General features: G+C 39.6%; 1 protein-coding gene and 1 long non-coding RNA gene across 3 annotated transcripts in view; one reads left to right on the top strand and one right to left on the bottom strand.

The window, feature by feature from the left end:
• Positions 1–19,879, bottom strand: part of LOC105153360 (uncharacterized) — an 85,639-nt gene that overhangs the window by 554 nt on the left and 65,206 nt on the right. The gene's annotated exons all lie outside the window — the stretch shown is intronic.
• The window catches only part of knockout (Stork-head domain-containing protein knockout), an 80,380-nt gene continuing 64,269 nt past the window's right edge, over positions 3,769–19,879 (top strand). For both annotated transcript variants that reach the window (XM_011068135.2, XM_011068134.2), the window contains exon 1: positions 3,769–4,489. The gene's annotated coding sequence lies outside the window, so the exon portion shown is untranslated. The remainder of the gene's footprint in view (positions 4,490–19,879) is intronic.

Genomic DNA, 19,879 nt, shown 5'->3' with positions numbered 1-19,879 from the left:
TTCTCTAACACTTTAAGAGAGAAAGAAAAGATAAAAAATACAAATATACATATTATATATTTAATTTAAAATTATTACGCGTTTATTGTAAAGACATTAAAATTCGAGCCTTCCCTATAATAAAGAAAAAAACTTAACATTAAAACTTAACATTAAAATTTATTTCTTTGAATGCTTGAAATGCAAGAAAAAAGATTTATTTGACTCTTCTACTTTCTTGAAAGAAATGTCTACGTAAATATTATTATCCCAAAATTTTTCACGTAAATTCCGGTTTTTTTTTTTTTTTAATAAAATACCACTTTATCCGCGCCTACATTGCATAAGTTTCACGCAGGACGATTGTGCGTCTTAGTTAGGTGGACATTTTCGTGACGCGGCGTGAAATTCTCGCATTCACACGGGACGACGCATCGGTAATATTTCATAATTAGTTGCAATTCAATTTGTATGGCGGTGATATGCGTGCGCGTATGCGTAGACACACGCGTGCAAATGCGCATAAATATAACCAGCGCAACCAGGAACAAGAGAAACAGGTTCCAGCCACGGTACCGTAGATCCTTAAGGCATCATTGAGCGAATGGTAAACCAGCTGCGCCCGCTGCTCGGGATTTCACTGTAAATGTCAACCTAAGGCACGCGAAACGTCCCTTCGATTTAAAGGAAAGTCGTTCTGCAAGCCGAGCCGTATAATAAAGTCATTGCGCGAACGCGAAGGGATGAAAGACGCGAAGAGGGTGTTCATTCAACGACCGACTCTCGCATGCGCCTCCAGAGGATGCTTTATCCTTGCAATCTCTTTCTCTCGTTTTTGCATGAAAATATTAGCAAAGAAACGAAGTTAACGTTCTTCGTCAACTTTCAAAGTATGAATCGCTTATTCATGAAAAAAAGTCAATAGCTCACATTAAAGTGACAAAATAAGAAATATACCGAATAGGATATAACAATATCGCCTTTGTCAATCGAATTGCTCAAGCGATATTATACGATTAGAAGACTGATCGAATAATTAGATATTTATAAAAGATTATTGTAATTGATACGCGAAGAAATTCACGCGCCTTGCCCTGAACTTTCCAAACTTTCCTAACGCCATGGCCGTTTTTTAATTTCGAAAGGTGAAAAAGATATTGTTATACGTGTTGCGGAGCGACGTAGCCCCGTTACGGTTAAACAGAGATACTTGCCGAGCACATTAGAAAGTTGTGGACTTTATGAAAGTACATGAGTCCAAGTATCGTTAATTATCGCTCCTCTGCGAGTGCGAAGTGGTCTAATATCCACGAGGATGCTAAACGCCGCCCTCACCGTCAAAGATCAGTCTAATTATTTTACAGCGATGTGAAAATTGCCAGATCATCGCAAGACAATTTCGCGCCATTCGATACTTCCTGTCAGTTGAAGTCTGAAATCCTTCATATCTTTAAAACATCAAGTTATTCTCACATTGCTATGATAGTTTGTGCTTCTTGATTTATGTAAATTAAAAGATATTAATTAGTCTATACATCTAAAAAAAGACAGCACGGCACTGAAGGAAAAATATCGTGCTGATAATAATTTATTGATTCCAGTGATATTTCTCGTTAATATTAGCAGAGATTTATATTCTGCAATTATTTTTAAACATTTTTCGCATTTTTTATACTAAAAAATCAAAATTGAAAATATGGAGTGTTCCAACTTCCCGAATCTAGCATGATATTTTCCTTCTAAAGTATAAGAAAACGATAAATATTTCCACTTAAGCATTCTTTGATTGATAACATTTTATTTTCTAATTAGTCAAGCAAATGCTTCGAAGTATCTGTAGCATTAAGTGGATTACACCCTACAAGTGTGCGAACAGTTTAAATCGAATTGAATCAAATCACAGTGTGGATTAGACTCGAATTCATTTTTTTAATCTAAGAAATTCAAAATTGATTACTTCAAAAATTTCAAAACAATCCCCTATTTTATTTATGATTTATTTAGGGGAGAGTCGTGCAATACTGAACGACCAAAGCTGGTTCTCACTTCTAGTGAACGGACTTATTAGGATCATGAACATTTAAAAAAAATCTAAAATTAAAACTATAAGTTCTTTTTTAACATGTAAAAATTATCATCGTTTTACACTGAAAAAAAATATTAAATTTTAATAAATATTTGTATGAATATAATTTTAAGTATAAGTAAATATTTACTAAATATAAACATATATTTATTTAATACAAAAATCATTAATTTGATTTAACTATTATTTTTTACTAAGTAAATATTTATTTACAGTAAATAAATATTTACTTAGTACTATTCAAAGAATAATATACATATATTAAGTTTTAATAATTTTTGTTCAGTGTAGTATGTTTTACATTTTAACAATAAGCATAAAAAAATTTTATTCTGCCTAGATAAATCAGCTGGAAATAACCTCTGGGATTTGATAAATTTCACACCTCTCGGTATAGCATTTCGCGACGAGGCGTCTTGTTACCGGGCGCACTTAGGTGTTTTCGGCCATATTCGGCGATGCATCTGGGCATCTTTACGATCCAGGCAAGAGGACCCGTCGGTAACCCACGGCTGCTCTCTGTCTTTCCCCTCTCTCGCTCTTCACAAAACGTAATCGTTTTTGTAGCCGGTCCGGTTCTCGGCGTCACCGACCTACCGGAACGCATCGCGCCGGACTCGAGCCCAACCTGGACCAGGTATGAAAAGACGAAACGGACATGTGGAAATTTTATTGTGATTTTCGTCGATGCTTCCTTTTTCTGGATCGATAAACCCGAGGACATGAAAGTAAAATCTTTGCATCGTCCATTTCCTAAGATCCACGATGAGATTCTCACGGAATTGAATATAAATCGTTTTTCAAGGAACACATAAAAGAGAGAGTCAATAGAAAAACAATAATGACTTCATTTTTTTTTCTTAACGTCAATAAACGGTCAAATTTTATAACAAAAAATAATTTTGATTTTCATAACATCAAAATAAAATCACATCAACTTGGTGTGTTTCTTGGGGTTTACAATTTTTATTCGTATCTCGTAAAAAAAATGCAAATAGTAATAATTTGAAACGTTTGAGTAGTTGTGTCTCGTCATTGTAAAAAGTACAAGCTTCGGTCTGTGAAAGAATGATCTATCAAGATATTCCAATGTGGAACATCTCGTTATGGATGCTGGGATGAATCGCGAGGAACGCGTTAGCATTGAAAAAGAGCAACTTCCTCCTTAGCAACAGTCGAAAGTAGAAAATCATGCTACTAAATTTAGATTAAAAGTGGACGTTGAAGAAAATACAAAAGCTTGTTGCTGAAGTAGAAGTACCTGAAGCACTGATGCGCACCTCTCGTCTTACAAATCCGATTCTTATGTACCTACAAATCTATAAATCCGAAGGATTGCGGAGCAAATTCGTTCGGACGCCGTGGCAAGTGCAGCTGTTTCTCGCGAGAGAATTTATCGTGAAGGATCCCTCCGAACGGGTCTTAAACCGGGTGACTCCTCGCAGGACAACGTATCGAAAGAAAAATCCAAAAATATCCTCGGGCCCCCGATCTTATGCGAAGAAGAAGAGAGATCCCGTCGTTTCAGCAAAGAAAGAGAAAGAAAGAGAGAGAGAGAGAGACAGAAAGAGAAAGAGAGAGAGAGAGAGAGAATGACCCCTCCATTCGCGGAGAGCAAAACCCCACCACGAATGGCAAACGCACAACGATGGGGAAGAGCGACGGGGTGGCGAAGAGAACAGCGGCAGGACGAGAGTGAGAGGACGGAGAGAGATCTGTGGAGAGAAACGGAGAAGAGAGACCGGCGCTGCTCTGAGTTTTCGGAGCACTCAGCGGCGGCGGCGGCGGCGGCGGCGACGACGGCGGAGCCAGTTTCTCGTAGCTGCTCGTGCGGCGGCAGCCTGCGGCGGCATCGTGCTCGCCGTGTATCTCTCCCCTTCAGTATGAAGCCGACAACCGTGCCAGCTGCAGCGGCTGCACCTGCCGCATCGTCCTCGACAACGCGCGATCATCGTGTACTCCGCCAAGCCTGCGACGCGCGTCGGCGTTCCTTCTGATTGTGAACGGGACCTTCGCGCGCGTCTCCAAATTCCGTTCCCGTCCCGTTGAGGGATCCCCGCGGGATCCTCTCCAAGGAAACGGATCGATCGGCTGGGAGGGGAATCGCAATCGCAAATCTTTTTTTCTTTCTCTTCTTCGTTCGTTCCCTTGGTCGTCGACGAGTGCCGAGATTCATCAAAGCGTACGTACTCGTGCACGTGTCGCATCCAGGTGGACGCACGCCGGGCGAGTAAGTAATCGCGGGTGAGAAGAACTGTGGATACACCGAGGTGGACCCTCCTGGACTATAAAAGTGAAAATTTGTCCTTCGTCTTTGTTTATTGGACTTTGTATCGGACTGACTTCCATCGGTGATAACCTTGGTAATTAGACGAGAGCAGGCAGACTTCGCGGAATAGCGCGACGATTATTCGTCGCGACAAGGTGAGTCCTGATTCCAGTCTCGAGGGTCAAGAGCGGTCAGACCTCTCGTCGTGCGACGACCGAGACCGTCTCTGCGAATTCAGAGTCTTAGGATTATGAAACTTGATAACATCTAAAGGTTTTCAACGGCCGAGTTCTAACTTTGATTACGGAAGATTACGCGCCGCTTTCTTTTCGATCTTTTGATAATTTTCACTTTTTAATTAGTAGTACTCAATGGATTTTACTTAGAAAGGTTTTATTTCAACAACATAGTTTTACTACATTTTATGTTTTTCGAAATTGGAGAAATTAGTCTCATTATCGATTATTCATAAAATTTCACTTTTACGAGCAGATCTCATTAAATGTTCTACTTCAATGATGTAATATCATTGTATAATGAAACACACGGTCCGAGATGGAAACAAGTAGAAATACAATGTTAGAGTATCAAAAGAAATTAAGTAAGGAAATTAGAAATATGTGTGATAATTAAAATTAATTAAATCTATTTAAATCCATTCTCAGCTATGAAATTTGTTTGTCCGTTTAATCGGTGCGATAAATCGTATTGATCGTCGTGCTCAGATTGGCATTTCGTTAGCAGAACACGTTGTCTAACTTACTTGCCGTATAAATTACCCGAAGATACTCGTTCGTACAAATAACGTGAGGCCTTTCTTTCATCGTCGAAAAAAAAAGAGGAAGAAAAACAACATCTATCTTCGCGCTTCCGCCACGCGGTTTACAATAACGCAACGATAATAGCGTTAATAATGGCAAGCCGTGCGGGGGTCTTCATTAATGCTAGTCGACGAGAGATGGTCCTTTGAAAGCCTGAGAACCCGGATGATTTACCGCGTTGTCTCGTCACGACGAGACCGTCCCGACGATTTATTCGGCGGAGGTCGATGGTCTCTTTTTCCGCACGAATCGACAAGAGACCTGCCGCGACCTCGACCTCGGGAAATAACGCGGAATTACCATCCCGGATGGTTGAAGCAGCCGGAGATAATGTAACGTGGGACCTCGAGGCCAGAGAGACGATCGCCTACAGTATAGTCGCAACAATTCTCGCTAATGTGTTGCATTAATCGCGAACTATTCTTCTTCTCTCTTTCTTTGTCTTTCTTTCTCACTTTGCTTCCACGAATCATGCCACATAATATTATATGAAGCCTTTTTTTTAATTACAATGCGTATTAGACCGACAAGAATAAATCAATTAAGAGAAATAAATCTATTTTCGGTCAAAGCAAATTTTAGTAAACATTTCAGAGTAGATTTAAGAAATTAATTAGTATAAAAAAATCATTAAATTGTTTATCAATTTCGTATGTAATATTACTACTGTAATAATTCTGCTCATGATTGTGTAACAACAAACCAAATCAAAGCACGTTTTGCAAAATTGGACATGTATAAATAAGAAAGTAGATTTATTTCTCTTAATTGATTTTTTGTTATATTACAAAAATTTCATATTGTTTCATCTTGTCATCCTAGCTGAAAATTATTCTATTCAGATAAATCATTTTTGGATCAATAATTTTTTGCGCTATCAGATTGGAACTCCGATTTTGAGAGTGAGAGAGGTGAAAAATTATGGCTGCACCAGCATAATACTCTCCGATTGATTCGCGTCCGAATTTTGGCAACGTAAGCGTGGCTTTTTCTCACGAGTCTCGACGCGATCACGAGCGTTTCGTTTTTACGATCTTCGACTCGCTTTCCGCGTCGGCTTTCCGTGTTTAACGCGCGTTGCAATTAAAGTCGCAACTTGTCTTCAGCGACATGGCGACGGCGTGTCCCGAGGAAGACAACCATGAGTGCAGTCATTAAACTTCCGACACAATGCCGGGCAATTAAACTAGTTTGTGTGTCCCCGCTCGCGAGAAACTCGCTCAATCTAATTTCCATGGCAATCTACTTAATTATCTTGACGGTTTTCGGACCTTTGGTCGCGTTCACCGATTAAAAGGTCTACCTCGGGAAAGCGACTTTTTCGTCGTGCACAATGTTGCGGCATTTAATCGTCGATCGTGTGGGATATGAAAGCGAACGCCAGGTCGATGTTTCACACAGAACGCTTCGGTAATACGATATATATATCGTAAAGGACGTTTAAGTAGAAAATAACATCCTGAAGAAAGGTCGCCTGAATCTTCTTCTTACATAAACGGCGCTTTCCCCCCTTGGAGAGCTTTTAAAAGCCTATCTAACTTTCACAATAATAAACAAGAATAACCTTTAGACGACAGATATCAATTTTAAAAATCTTACAGCTTTACACTTGAGTGAGATTTGTTATAATTCATTATTTTATTGTATTTCTTATCTCAAAATATGACTGTTTCAGTGCCTGTAACGGCTTTCTCGTATTTTTACTATTTATCTTGTAAATACTAAAAATAACAAGAGATTTAGGACTACTCTTTTTTCGCGGTATCGTTTATCGTTTCGAACTTTATGACCCGTGCGTTTAGCATTCAGCATGGAAAACTTGCTGTTCATGTAGCTCTGTAAAATCGCTCGCATGGGAGTTACAAAAGTGGCACGTACAGCACAAGCAGGTGAAAAATACATAAACGCCGCACCAGTGCGGGTACGCGTTCAATGCGGTATTAATTGAGGATATTTAGCGCCCATATATTATCGTGACACATATAAATTCTATACTGGGACGATGGCGTACAATGCGTACATCGATTCCCGTTTCAATGATAACAGCTGTAAGAAACGGCTGGCCAAACTCATTCCTATTATCGTTTAATAATAATCTCCGATTTGTCTTCGGGAACGGGATTAGACTAGAACGAACGGGTGAAAAACTGTACGCGAAAATTGCGTAACGCCTGATTCATGCGAATCAAATATAAATCCGTGTACCGTTTGACGTCTTTTACGAAAGACTGGTAACGCCAAGTACAAGATACGTGCTCGCATGTATCTTTATCAGTATTTTTTGATGTATGTAGATTGATTAAAATCAGCGATTAATACGTGAGAAACTTTTGCTCCTGTTCACTTACCACTGTTGTCAGATTACGATGTCAGAAGCGAGAAAACATGCAATAAAAGCATTTTTTTTTGTAAATTAGAATAAAAATATTTTCCAATAAAACGACATTTGCAATTGATAAAATAGACCTAAAATATATTGAAAGCTATTTTTTGTTTCGGGAGATTTTGTATTAATTTAACAGTTTTTCAGTAGTTGAATGTAATATTATTTTATTTTTGAATACGTACACTTTATTTCAAAATGTATGATTATATTTATTTAACAGATGTAAAGAGTTTTTAATAAATTTTACGAGCCGGTTCTGTTGATTGTAAGAATTGTTTTATTGATACAAGTTTCTACATTAATACATTTTGTAAGAAATTTTATTATGTTTACAAGTTATATTTTCTCACTTCTGACGTCAATTTGAGATAGTAATGGTAAGTGAATTAATTACAGCGTATTGCTTCATATACGGTGTAAAGGAAATTATAAATATTCGGTACGCGTTTCTCAATGCGGTGCATAGAATTTCTCAATTATTAAAACAAAACAAAAAATATAATCATTTTGTCATAAATAATTACTTCAGAAATGTAATGAAATGAAACAAAAAATTGTGCCTACGTTGCGAGATTAATTGCCATACTCTGCAATTATCGGACGCGTGTGCTGCGAGATATAGCAAACAGGTACAGGTGTGGAAAACGGGTTATCTTCGCGAGACAAGTTCGAAAACGATATGCGCGATCGTCCGTGGACGCGAAGTCGATCGTTAAGTAAGTCGACGGGCAGTCGAGTCGCCGTAAAGATTAGCCGCTAAATGCGAACGTGGCGGCGCAAAAGAAGATTACGGTATGTACTCGCCCTGAGTACATCGTTACGCCGGGGCCTTTTATGCCCGGCTCAAATCGTCATTTAGGTACTGTTTACAACGATTCCCGAGCTACGGACTACGATCGCGAAAGGGACTTCTCCTCGCGTAATACGGCTGCGCGGAATCCGGAGGTTGAAAATAAGCCGGCTCAAAGTTATTCAATTCCATAAACCCTTCAACTTAACGATTTAGATCCCGGTAGTATTTTGCGATAATTAGAAAATTGTTGTGAATTAATTCGACATCTTGTAGAGATGTTCGTTGTATCGTCGTTCGTTGTCGTGACGATGTCTCGCGGGAGTTTCTGTGACCATAGCGATATCGTGTCAAACGCGTTTCTTGAGTCGATTTATCTTGTTCCACTCGGATTCGTTTCGCCCGACAGTTTGAATGCTTCATTAAGACTTAGTAAAAGCATCAAATGTATTTTTTTGATACGTGACTGGACTGTACCTGATAAAGCCGACGAGGTGCGCGGTCCCAACGACCTTCACGAACGATCGGTTCTTGTCGCGCCCGCACACGCAGTTACGTCCGCCGAGTATTCTCGATGTATTTATAGTCGACCTTTACTCTTACTCGGATCTTTTATATATCCCGAAGGAAAGTTGGACGGTAAAAGCCCATTTTACGGGCGCGACCGGCGTGTGCATCGAGCGCGTAATTGATCGATAGCTAACTATCTTTCCCAAGAACGTTACGTGGCGTGGCAGAAACGATGGTAGAGAAAATTATCGACTCGCGCGCGTTTACCACGCGTCTCTCCTCCCTCCTGAAAAAAAGGAACACATCCGGCGATATGTATTTCTAGCTTCAGAAAATTCGATTGTCGTACGATTTCGAAACAATCCAGAGAACGGTATGTTCTCAAAATGTGGACGTAAGACCTCTTAAAGACGTCATTAAGGTACTCGTATTCATAGTCAGATCTTAATTCGTCTTAAGTGTAGTCTTAAGTGTAGTCTTAAGAAGTCACGGATCAATCAGAGGGCCGTATTAGCGTCTTAAGACATTACTTAAGACAATCTTAAAATAAGAACGGACTACGAATATATGACACTTTTAAAAATCATATATTGTAAGACGTTTTAAAGATGTTCTTTTATACGGCCTCTACATTTTCATATCCAAACTCTTACTTTACGCGACGTTATATTAGATAATGTTAATTGCGAATCCGAAATGCAGAGGTGGCGAAATTAGTCGCGCTATGTGCAATCCGATTTCTTCAATTTCGCGAGTTAATTCATTTTTATGTAACATCCTCGAAAAATCTTTATCGCGACTTTCCCGTTCGCTGACCTTACGGTGACGTGGACCGAGGGAAGGAGAGAGAAAGAGAGTTCCTCAACCTATTCCCGGTGGTAACAAGGCTAATGGAAGAACGATCGTGTTGGTCGGCTTTTCGAAGTGCCGCGAACGCAGGTAATTTCTCCTACGCTAGATTCCGCGGGAAAAACAAGACAAGTAGGAAAAGGTACGATCGCAGCCAACATACTCACTTGTCACTTACTCAGCAGACTATCCGCATTAAGTGCGGCAAAGATTTGAGCGAACATAGTGTTTCACTCTTACAATTGGAACTTTCGAAGTAAATCGAAGTCTCCATACACACACATCGGCAGATTTAATAAATAGAAATTACCTGCCTTCTCCTCAAGATTTTTCTCACAGGATTTTTATTTAAAATCGACAGAAGGAAGCTTGAAAAACGAACAATAATTAATATTAATAACTACTACATATAAACTATTACATAATTATTATTTAAAATATATCTAAATATTATTTGAAATGTCTCTCAGTATTATTTAAAGTGACTATCGTCCCCGACCGAGAGACATAATTATTATTTAAAATTTGGCAGAAAAAAGCTTGAAGACAATAATTAAATTGTTGATATACACCAAGCACACACACACACACACACACACACACACGCCCAACACATGAAATACTAGATAATATATCCCACGAAAGATAAAAGTATTTCGAGCGGACGTAAAAACTGCTATATTCGCGTTCGATGGAGCGTGTCGATGCTTCAATTAATCTCCATGCAGTTCCTCGTAAATGTGACACTGCTAGCGATCTATCGCTATCTCGTTGGCTAGAGACATCGACCGTTTATGGTCAAGCTGGAGACAAGCGGCGAGGAAACTCTGACGCGCGATTCAGAAAGCGGAGGTCGAGCAGCCTAGAAAGATGGCACACACTCGATCGGATCGTCGTCGATCGACCACGCGCACAGCGGGGGATTTTCTAAAGTGATTAGAAATAATTGCGTCGACGCCAGCCCGTAGGCTGGAAAAGTAAGGACGTACGACAAGTCGGTGCGATCCCGCGGATCGCCGGATCTTAATTAATTGATTCGCGACGACTCCCGTCCTCGACCGAGAGCCAGAGAGAAAAGACGGGAGAAAAAAGGATCGTCGGAACGACCGGAAGTAAAAGCACACACGGGAATCATCGGTCCTTGATATCTACTAATAACGACGCGCATTTGACCTCGGGCTTACGGTGTCGTTAATGAGAGATCGTTTCCGACAAGTCACGTCGATGTGCGCGCGATTTCGCCGGAATAATTTTGCAGAGGAGAGATACAAGATGTGAGAGATCTGCGAAAAGGATAGTGGAAACGCTGTGAACTGTTTCGACAAGTCAGATAGGCTGGTATTTATAGTTGGTTCTTATATTTAAGACGATCTAAAATTATTTGGTGTTTTTGACAAGTCCCTTACTGATACATTCTGAATTTTAATTATTAGACGGTGTAGTTAACCGTACTTCTTAAGTACAGTTTTGAGATGTCATAAGCCGATTACAGAATCGTATTAATATCTAAAGATATTACTTGAGACAGTCTTAAAATAAGAATGGAATTACACTGACACCATAATGTCCTCAAATTAACGAGAATCTCAATTCAGCGGATCTGCATGTCAAACTTGACCGATGTAAGAGATTTACACTTTCCTCTAATTAAAAGTAAGACGTGCTACATTTGCCGTGCGTGAATCTTAAAACTAACTCGCCGATTCTTTTCCATGTCGATGTCGAAGCTGATAAAGAGGAACGTCTGTGTCTGCAAATTACATATTCCGTAAAAGCGGAGAGATAGCGGAATGGTAAACGGATCAGGCCGTTCGCCTGGTCGACTTCGTGATCGCGCGTTTTCTATATAAACCGATTAGGAATAATTATACTGGAGGCCGCCACCGACGGTTGGAAAAGCGAGGATGTCCGTTCACGCCGATTTTATTAATGCGCGCCGTCCGATCGGCAGGTGGTGAAAATAGTCCTAATTAATACTCCGCGGTATACACGCGGAGTCCGTTAATCGTTCCAACGTTATTAATGATATAGACTTATCGATCATAGACTTTGCGCCGCGCCGGTGCTACTTACGTACCGCTTAGATACGACGTTGATATGAAATTATAATGCTCCCGCCTGAGTCCGACTGCTTTATGGCAGTCCGAATTAAATTCCGCAAATGGGACGGGTGCGTAAAACGCACACGACGTTTACCATAATGCAAATCACGGGCGCACGGGCCTTTATCGCCCGTTATTTACCGTCTCCGCTTCGCGGCTCTCGCGAGGGGAAACGCGAGATAAATTTTCAATCTACGTGCTACGTAATGACAGTAATCAGTCTCTCCCACTCACCTCGACGGTTTCTCGCGGCTTTGGACGAAGAGACCGCCTGTGAAATTGACGTCCGCGCGCGATTTGGATAGATTTGAAAGTTTCAATTAAAAGGATCCCCCCACTATCAGAGGATAACGCGCGCGCCGGGAATTTCTCTGAGATGGATCACGTATTTGATTATGGCTCGCATGCGCCGCAGTTGGAAAATTTGTATTAAATTTAACACATTTCACATGTCCCAAATAATTCACTCCAATTTTTGGGTTAATTTAACGTAAGATGAATACGTTGGAAAGTAACGCAAATATTATGTAAAAAATTAACACAAAAAATGTATACTGATACAATTTGTGAGTCATCTTTCTTCATTAAAATTAACATTTATATTAATATGTTAAATTAACTCATCTTATTCATCTATCTTAAAATTTATGTAAATTATAAGATAATTTACGTACGTTCTTTAAAAAATATTATTTGTTATTTGTTTACTTTCTCGTAAATTGTGTCATCTTAAGACTAAGAAATGTTGAATATTGATTTATAAAATATTCAAATATTATCACATTATTATTAATATGTTAAATTAATTCATCTTATTCATCTATCTTAAAATTTATGTAAATTTACGTACGTTCTTTAAAAAATATTATTTGTTATTTGTTTACTTTCTCGTAAATTGTGTTATCTTAAGACTAAGAATTGTTGAATATTCATTTATAAAATATTCAAATAATATTATCACATTATATTCAATTATAATTATATTATGTTAAATTGACACTTAGATGTACTAAAAATTCGACTCAAAATTTGGACAAGGACTTAAGTGGATCAATGAAAAAATAAATTCTAATATAAATACAAAATGTTTTTTATTGTGTACGACACGAGTGGTCGCCGCAAGCGTATTCTTCTCGTACACACGACGCTTGCAGAATCGTGCCTGCGACAAAAATGGAACGAGGTTCTCGGCGTGCGCCTCTTCGCTTCGATACATTCCCACCTACAAACTATTTTACGAGTTGGTAATGACACAATCTCCGCCGCCCACTTTTTCATTATTTCTCTCACCTTTGGACGATGTAGGGATACACGACGTGCAGCAGCACGACGCCTTCAGGCGAAGGCACGCGACTCTGCTTCGTACGTTTCGAAATTTCCGAGAGGTGAGAATGCGCGAGATTCCTCTCTACCCAGCCATCTCACGTATCTCTACCCTCGAGACAATGAAAACGACTTTCTTAAGACACTGAAGATAATCGGCTGATGATAATTACAATTGGACGACAATTAGACACGGCGAATTTAGCCGCGCGCAACCGAAATTGCGCGCATCGTTGGAGAGAAGGTCTCTCTCTCTCTCTCTCTCTCGCGCGAAAGCTGTAAATGTCAATTTGACGGGCATAACTTGTTCGATTAGCGGCGTATCGAAAGGCACGAATTTGCAGAACCGCCGAGGGTGTTGGTCACGGTTAATTCTCGCCGTAGTAACGAACTTGCTGAATTTACACGGCAACTTGCAATTTAGTGACTTTCTCGAGTGTACGTCATTACTCTATCGATCGTACGTCAAGCTAGAAACACAGGCGCTTACTTGCAATCTCGCTCAGGTAAAACGCTCGCTGGCTTCGTTGTTTCGTGTGTATGGAAACTGTGGAAAGTGCGAATTATATCTTGACTTTACGTTACAATAATGTATGCAAGGGACACGTCGCTCGGCCGAAGACTTTCGAGTCCTAACGGGAAGGAATTTCTATTATGTGCAACGTTAATGAGCGCAATTGGCTTGTGTGTGGCATTCGATCGTTCAACGGGGTTAATATTTCAGTCAAGACTGGATCAGGCCTATATTTTTACAAGATATACGAAGTCGTATTATGAGCTATGCAAAATATAGAACGTCTCCGATGTCAGTGATTTTAAAACATTCCTGTAGTTTAGAAATTAATTATATTTCTAATAATTAATAATAACCAATTAATTGTATTTTATATTATAAATTAATTGTACTGTTACTTTACAAAATATATTGAAACTATTTCAATTAATTAATTAATTAATTAATTGAAAACTATTTCAATTAATTAATTAATTAATTAAATGATTACGACACATTCCATGTGTGAAGAAAATGAAATCTATCCTAGTCATATTTTTGTATCTATGTCTAGAACTCACGTTTCACAGGTGTGAAAAGCAATGGATATTCAAATGTGTAAATTAATAGCGAAATGTTGCAACGATCGCCGCTATTTATATGTCGTTATTAGCAGGTCTGCGTGAATCTCTTTGCCGGATTCCATTGCCTGTTCAATAGACGGGCGTATAACGTTGTATTATTTACGCTCGCATATGCATATGTCATTACACCTTCCACGTAAATTGTTATCTGATTACAGTTACGGTGAACTTAGACCAGAGAGTAGAATTACGTAGTTCACCGATGTAATTACAAAGGTTGATCAGTACGCGAAACCTACGGTAGTCTGAGAAATGGACGTTACGTTGAAGGGTAATGTTAGCTCTAGTATGCGTTCCGGGATAAGAAATAATAATTGCAGAATGTACGATTATTTTTCTAACAACATAGAATTCTCGAAACATTTGAATAATTTCTTTTTTCTCAACACGTACGAAACGTATCGTCACAGCAATACAAACATTCAGTCTCGTGATATTTTTAATTATATTTACTAGTCCACGAAGATGAAGTTAAAATTAAAACGACACGTTCTAAGATTAATATTAATTTTTTCCCTTTTGCGTAAGTATATCTTTTCTCTCTCTCGTTTCGAGAAGAGCTGTGAAGAAATTGAAAGTCGAAATTGAATACGTCCGAGGGTAGATGTTATCCACCATAAATTTTACACATCCCCTCGTCGTCGCGCTCGAAAATCTCGCTTGCGAGGCCGCTCGCACACCGCGCCGTGCCGCGAGGAAAGGGTTAATGACGTTCCCACGCCCTTCGTCACGATCATCCACGGGCCGCTTAAAAAAAGCGAGAGGCTGAGTCTCGCGGCCGGCGCAAGTTCAAATGCGGAATGAATCTTCTCTCGCAAGACGAATCTCCCTTGCATTCTATTGTGCGGGCGACACTTAAGTGACAAATCGTGTATCGCCGTCGGGAGAAATTCGCGGCGTGTGCCTTATCCTCGCGTATACAATTCGCCTTTACACCCTCAACAATGACGTAAGGGAGACGTAGAAATACGTAGAGACGTGTCTCACGCCTTCGATCGAAGAATTCCTCCGACAAGTTTGACAAAAGGATCGCGTCGTGTAATTTTTTTCTTCTTCCCCGTCCCCTCCCCTCCCCCTCCCCCTCCCTCCAACATAGTACAATTGGCCTCACGATACACGCGCGGACGCTTTGCACAGGTAACGATTTCCGGCGATAGCCGTAAATTTGTCAAAAGGTTGTCGTTCCACGCAACGCGTGAATCATTCGCGCGAATTACCATAACACTACGGCCGTTGTGTTGTATTCGCAGGGATATTTACGAGCCGTTTTGCGACGGATACCGGCGACTTTATGGCGTATCTCCTTATTAAAGGAGTGCACCTTGTACGTTTTCCCTTCAACGTTCGGTTGATGTTCGATGCGTAATGTCTCTCGGAGATAGGCATTGTGCGACCGAACGGATTGAATCGCGCGCGCGCGGAAACTCGTCGGAATGAACGAACGAAGAATTTCCGTGTAACGAAGTTATAAATCGTCTCTTACTTGACTTTCTACGATCCGCCGGTTAAAATTGCCACAAATCACGCGCCGAAATTTTACAAGTGGTTTCGTAGAGATTTACGGATTGTTCCGTGTGTTGCCGATGATGTACTGTGATTCTTGAGAATTGTAAAATGTTTATGTTAGCAGGATCCACCGAATAAATTTGCATTGCAAAAGGCACAGAGAATATATGCTGTGGCGTGTTGAATATTGTAGTAGGTATGAAAAGGTTGAAATTTTTTTCTATGTATAATTGAATCTTTTAATCTCCTCCAAATTATAAAGTCTAAAGGTTTATTATTAAAATTTAAGAGAGAATCCTGAATTTAAAAACCTTGAAATTCAGAAAGGATGTTTTTAGTAATACTTAGGCATTCCAGTGAGAAATAATCGGTTGGAATCGATGTCGAATTGATGTCGACGCCAAATTTGATTTCGATTATCAAATCGATATCAATTCGATGTCAAGTCCATTGTCATTTCTCATTGGGATGAGCTGAGTTTATTAAGATTATTGAGATTTTGATTTAAGATTTTGATTAAGGGCGGTTCATAACCCTATCTATTCTTATATTCAAGACCGTCTTAAGTTCTGTGTGTTTTGAGGTGTCACGAACCAATCAGAGGGCCGCATTAGCGTCTTAAGACATTACTTAAGTCGATCTTGAAATAAGAACCGAACTATGAATACCGATCTACGATTTTGATTTTGGGAAAGAAGAAGAGATATCTTCGAAATCTGAGACTCCAAAAGAGAATCATGGAGTTTCACTTCCGTAATCGCACAATCGATCATCATCTATTTAATGAGCCGCGCTATTATCGCCGGATTAAATGTGATACGTGCATCTCCCTTGAGAATATCACGAAAGCTACGAACAATAGGTCGGATTCGCGGTGTCTAGAAAGTAATTTCGCCGTGAGAATGTTTCCGTTGTTGTTGACCATTCGGGATCGAGTGCGTCAGTTGACTAGCCCTCGTGAACTACGATAAGGGCACAGAGTTTTGCATAACGAAAGAAAATGGATCAATCAAAATCCTTTATTTTCTTCCTTCGCGTAAAATAAAAGCTCTGATTAATTTTCTTATGCTTTACGTATTAGTTCGGAAACACAATAGATGTAGTAAGCCTTGAGTCTTAAGAAATTGATCAATCATTGTCGAGTATTCTTCTCACATTCGACTGTGATTAATTAATTCTTTAAGGCTTACTATATACCTATTGTTTCGAGACTTATGCGTTAAGCGGCGTTCACAATGAGATTTTGAAGCGTAAAATTTAAGTTTTAAGCTTTAAGCCGTAAGAAATTAACCAATTACAGTCGAATGTAAGAAGAATAATTGATTATGATTGGTCAATTTCTTACGGTTTAAGGCTAAAGTTTTGCGCCTTGAGGTCTCATTGTAGACGTCGACTTTATGCAAAAGTCTGTGCTCCGGCCTCGATATCTAGAGAATACTGATCACCCTTTGAAAACACTTGACGCGAAGAAGAGCTCGAAGCTCTCGTGAGACGCACCGTTTTCTCATTCCGTTCGCCGATGTGCATCGCAGGTCCGAGAGGTGCACGGTGAAGTTCCAGTTTCAAAATCCGGTTTCGCGCAATGAAAAGTAAGAGTGAGAATAGAACGGGAACACACAACGTGCGATACCGTGTATGCAGCCGTTATCGCCGCTCGTGCGATCTCCGTTCTGCGCGTAATTCACTTTGACGTCGCGGCCACCGCCATCGCCATTGCGTACGTGCGAACATCGGCGGCGATAGATTTCTGAGAGAGGAGAGCTCTCGAATTTCCAGCTTTCTCCAGCTACCGACAAAACGAAGCGGCCAATCTCCCGCTCGTTTCGTTGGTTGATGGAATCGGAGCCGAATCATTATCAACCTGCTTCGGAATAGTTTCGCATATAATAGTAATTCGAAAGCAACGCTTGCAGAATCACTTGCAGAGCCAGAGAGATGTGATGATCGGAACGTACAATCGCATATGATCATTTCGAAATAATAAATAAATATATCGGTCATAATAAATACAGTAAGTAAATATTATAATAATATTACTATGCGCAGGTAAAAATATTCGCCTATAATATTGATGTTCTCGATATTTTAATCTTATTATAGCAGACCTCCGTTTAGATTTATGTCCATTTCTATCAATAGAGATTAACTTTAATCTCGGTTTAACTTACTTTTTATCTTCTTCTACATCTAAGAATTAGATAAAGATACAGAGAAAATTACCTCGAGATTAAAATTGATCTACATTGGTAGAAATGGGCCTTAATTTTTTTTATGTTCGTTTCTACCAATGTAGATGAATGAACTTTAATCTCTGTAGATTAATTCTTCATTTTTTCTAATTCTAAAAATTAAAAAAGATGGAGAGTATAAATTGAACCGAGATTAAAATTTAATTACCAATTTATTTAATTACCAATTATATTAAAATATAATTATCAATTTAATTTGATAAAAATAGACAGTTTTTTCTAAATGGGATTCACGTGGGTAACATATACTGATGTAAGGAAGTAGTACAATTATTTGTAGATCTTTCTAGAAACATAAACTGCTGCCGTGGGTGTAATTTTGACACGGCTTGGCGGAGGTCGGCCTATCCAAACCGTCGAATAAAAAAGACACAAGTGATACGACGCATATCTTGGCGCATTCACTTAGCACATACGATTCGTCTAAAAATACTGTTCTTGTTTGATTTTATTCCGGAGATTTCGATAGTTCCCGTTGCCGTTCGGTGTTTACACTTTCGTAACGTCGTTAGCACTTTATTATACTCCTTTACGGTTGGTTGCATTCACTGATCCCTGCAAGCAACAGCTGCCTTCCTAATATCTCGGATTGTCACGTTCGATCCACTATAACTTTGATCTAACTGAAGAGAAAGAGAGAAAGAGAGAAAGAGTAACGTTACCGCAGAGAGGCGTGGCATAGCTCGGAATTATCGCATTTTTGGAGCATGTCGTTGCACCCCACGCGCCATTAAGGCGGCTGGCGTCGATTGATGACCGCCTCATCCTCCTAACGTTCAATGTCGCGACCCAAGCGTAATTTAGCGAGGCTTTATCTAGCGTTATTAATCGCGCATGCAACTTAGCGCTTCTCTTTGTGCCGAGCCGCCGCGCTGTACACCTTCCGCTCCGAAATCTGAAGTCGGATTCGTTCCGCGTGATACTTCGCGCGTGCACGCGGGACTCGCTTGTCCTCCCGATTGAGACCCCGGGGCTTAATTACAGGCGGTAATAAGCCTCGGGAGCAAGGAAATATTGGCCGATTGGCGCCAAGTACGCGATGGGCGACACGCGCGAAGCCTCCTTACTGGGCCAGTAGGCCATATAAGCCGCTCTCCAATCATTGCCTCTCGGCGATCAGCTCGACTCCGCTTCTCACCGGCAGCGTCGCTATGACAATGTATCACAAAACGCGTACTATACAATGATTATATGATACGCAATTTTTTTTACCTACGTCTTATTTATCACATCTCTGCGGACTGAAATAACACGTGCACACATACACATACACACGATCGCCTGATTCAAAACGGTTATTCATGCACAGCCTGCGGTCGCGTTTTGGAAACTCCACCTTTCGCGAGATCGGAATACCTCATTACGGAAGGCAATTGCAATTATTTGCGCCGGCATCATCGCCTTACTCGACACGCGAATGTTCCCGCATGTTTTTCAATGACAACTAATGCTTGCTCATGTAAAGATACACTATGCTGAAAAAAAAAACTAAATTTTAATAAATATTTGTTAAATAGTTCTTAATAATACACGTATATATTTATTTGATAAAAAATTCATTAATTTGATTTATTGAGTTTTTTTTATTTGAGTAAATACTTATTTCTTTGAACAGTATTTAAGTAAAAATTAAATGTTTACTTAGTACTATTCAAGTATATATCGAGAGAAATATACGTATTAGAATGTAATAAATTTTTTTCAGTGTCAATAAAACCACTTTGCCGAGAATTTATGTGAATCTTTACTTGTTTATAAAAATCAGATGTTATTTATTTTTTTCATTTTTTTTCCGTAAAAGCGTGATCGAGAGTGGTGATCCTTAACGATCCTAAGTGTATAAAATAATTTTCTCGCTGGTTGCCAGCGCAA

The sequence above is a fragment of the Acromyrmex echinatior genome, chromosome 9 (assembly GCF_024713525.1).
Source record: "Acromyrmex echinatior isolate Ae372 chromosome 9, ASM2471352v2, whole genome shotgun sequence".
NCBI lineage: Eukaryota > Metazoa > Arthropoda > Insecta > Hymenoptera > Formicidae > Acromyrmex > Acromyrmex echinatior.
This window is presented reverse-complemented; position numbering and strand designations above follow the sequence as displayed.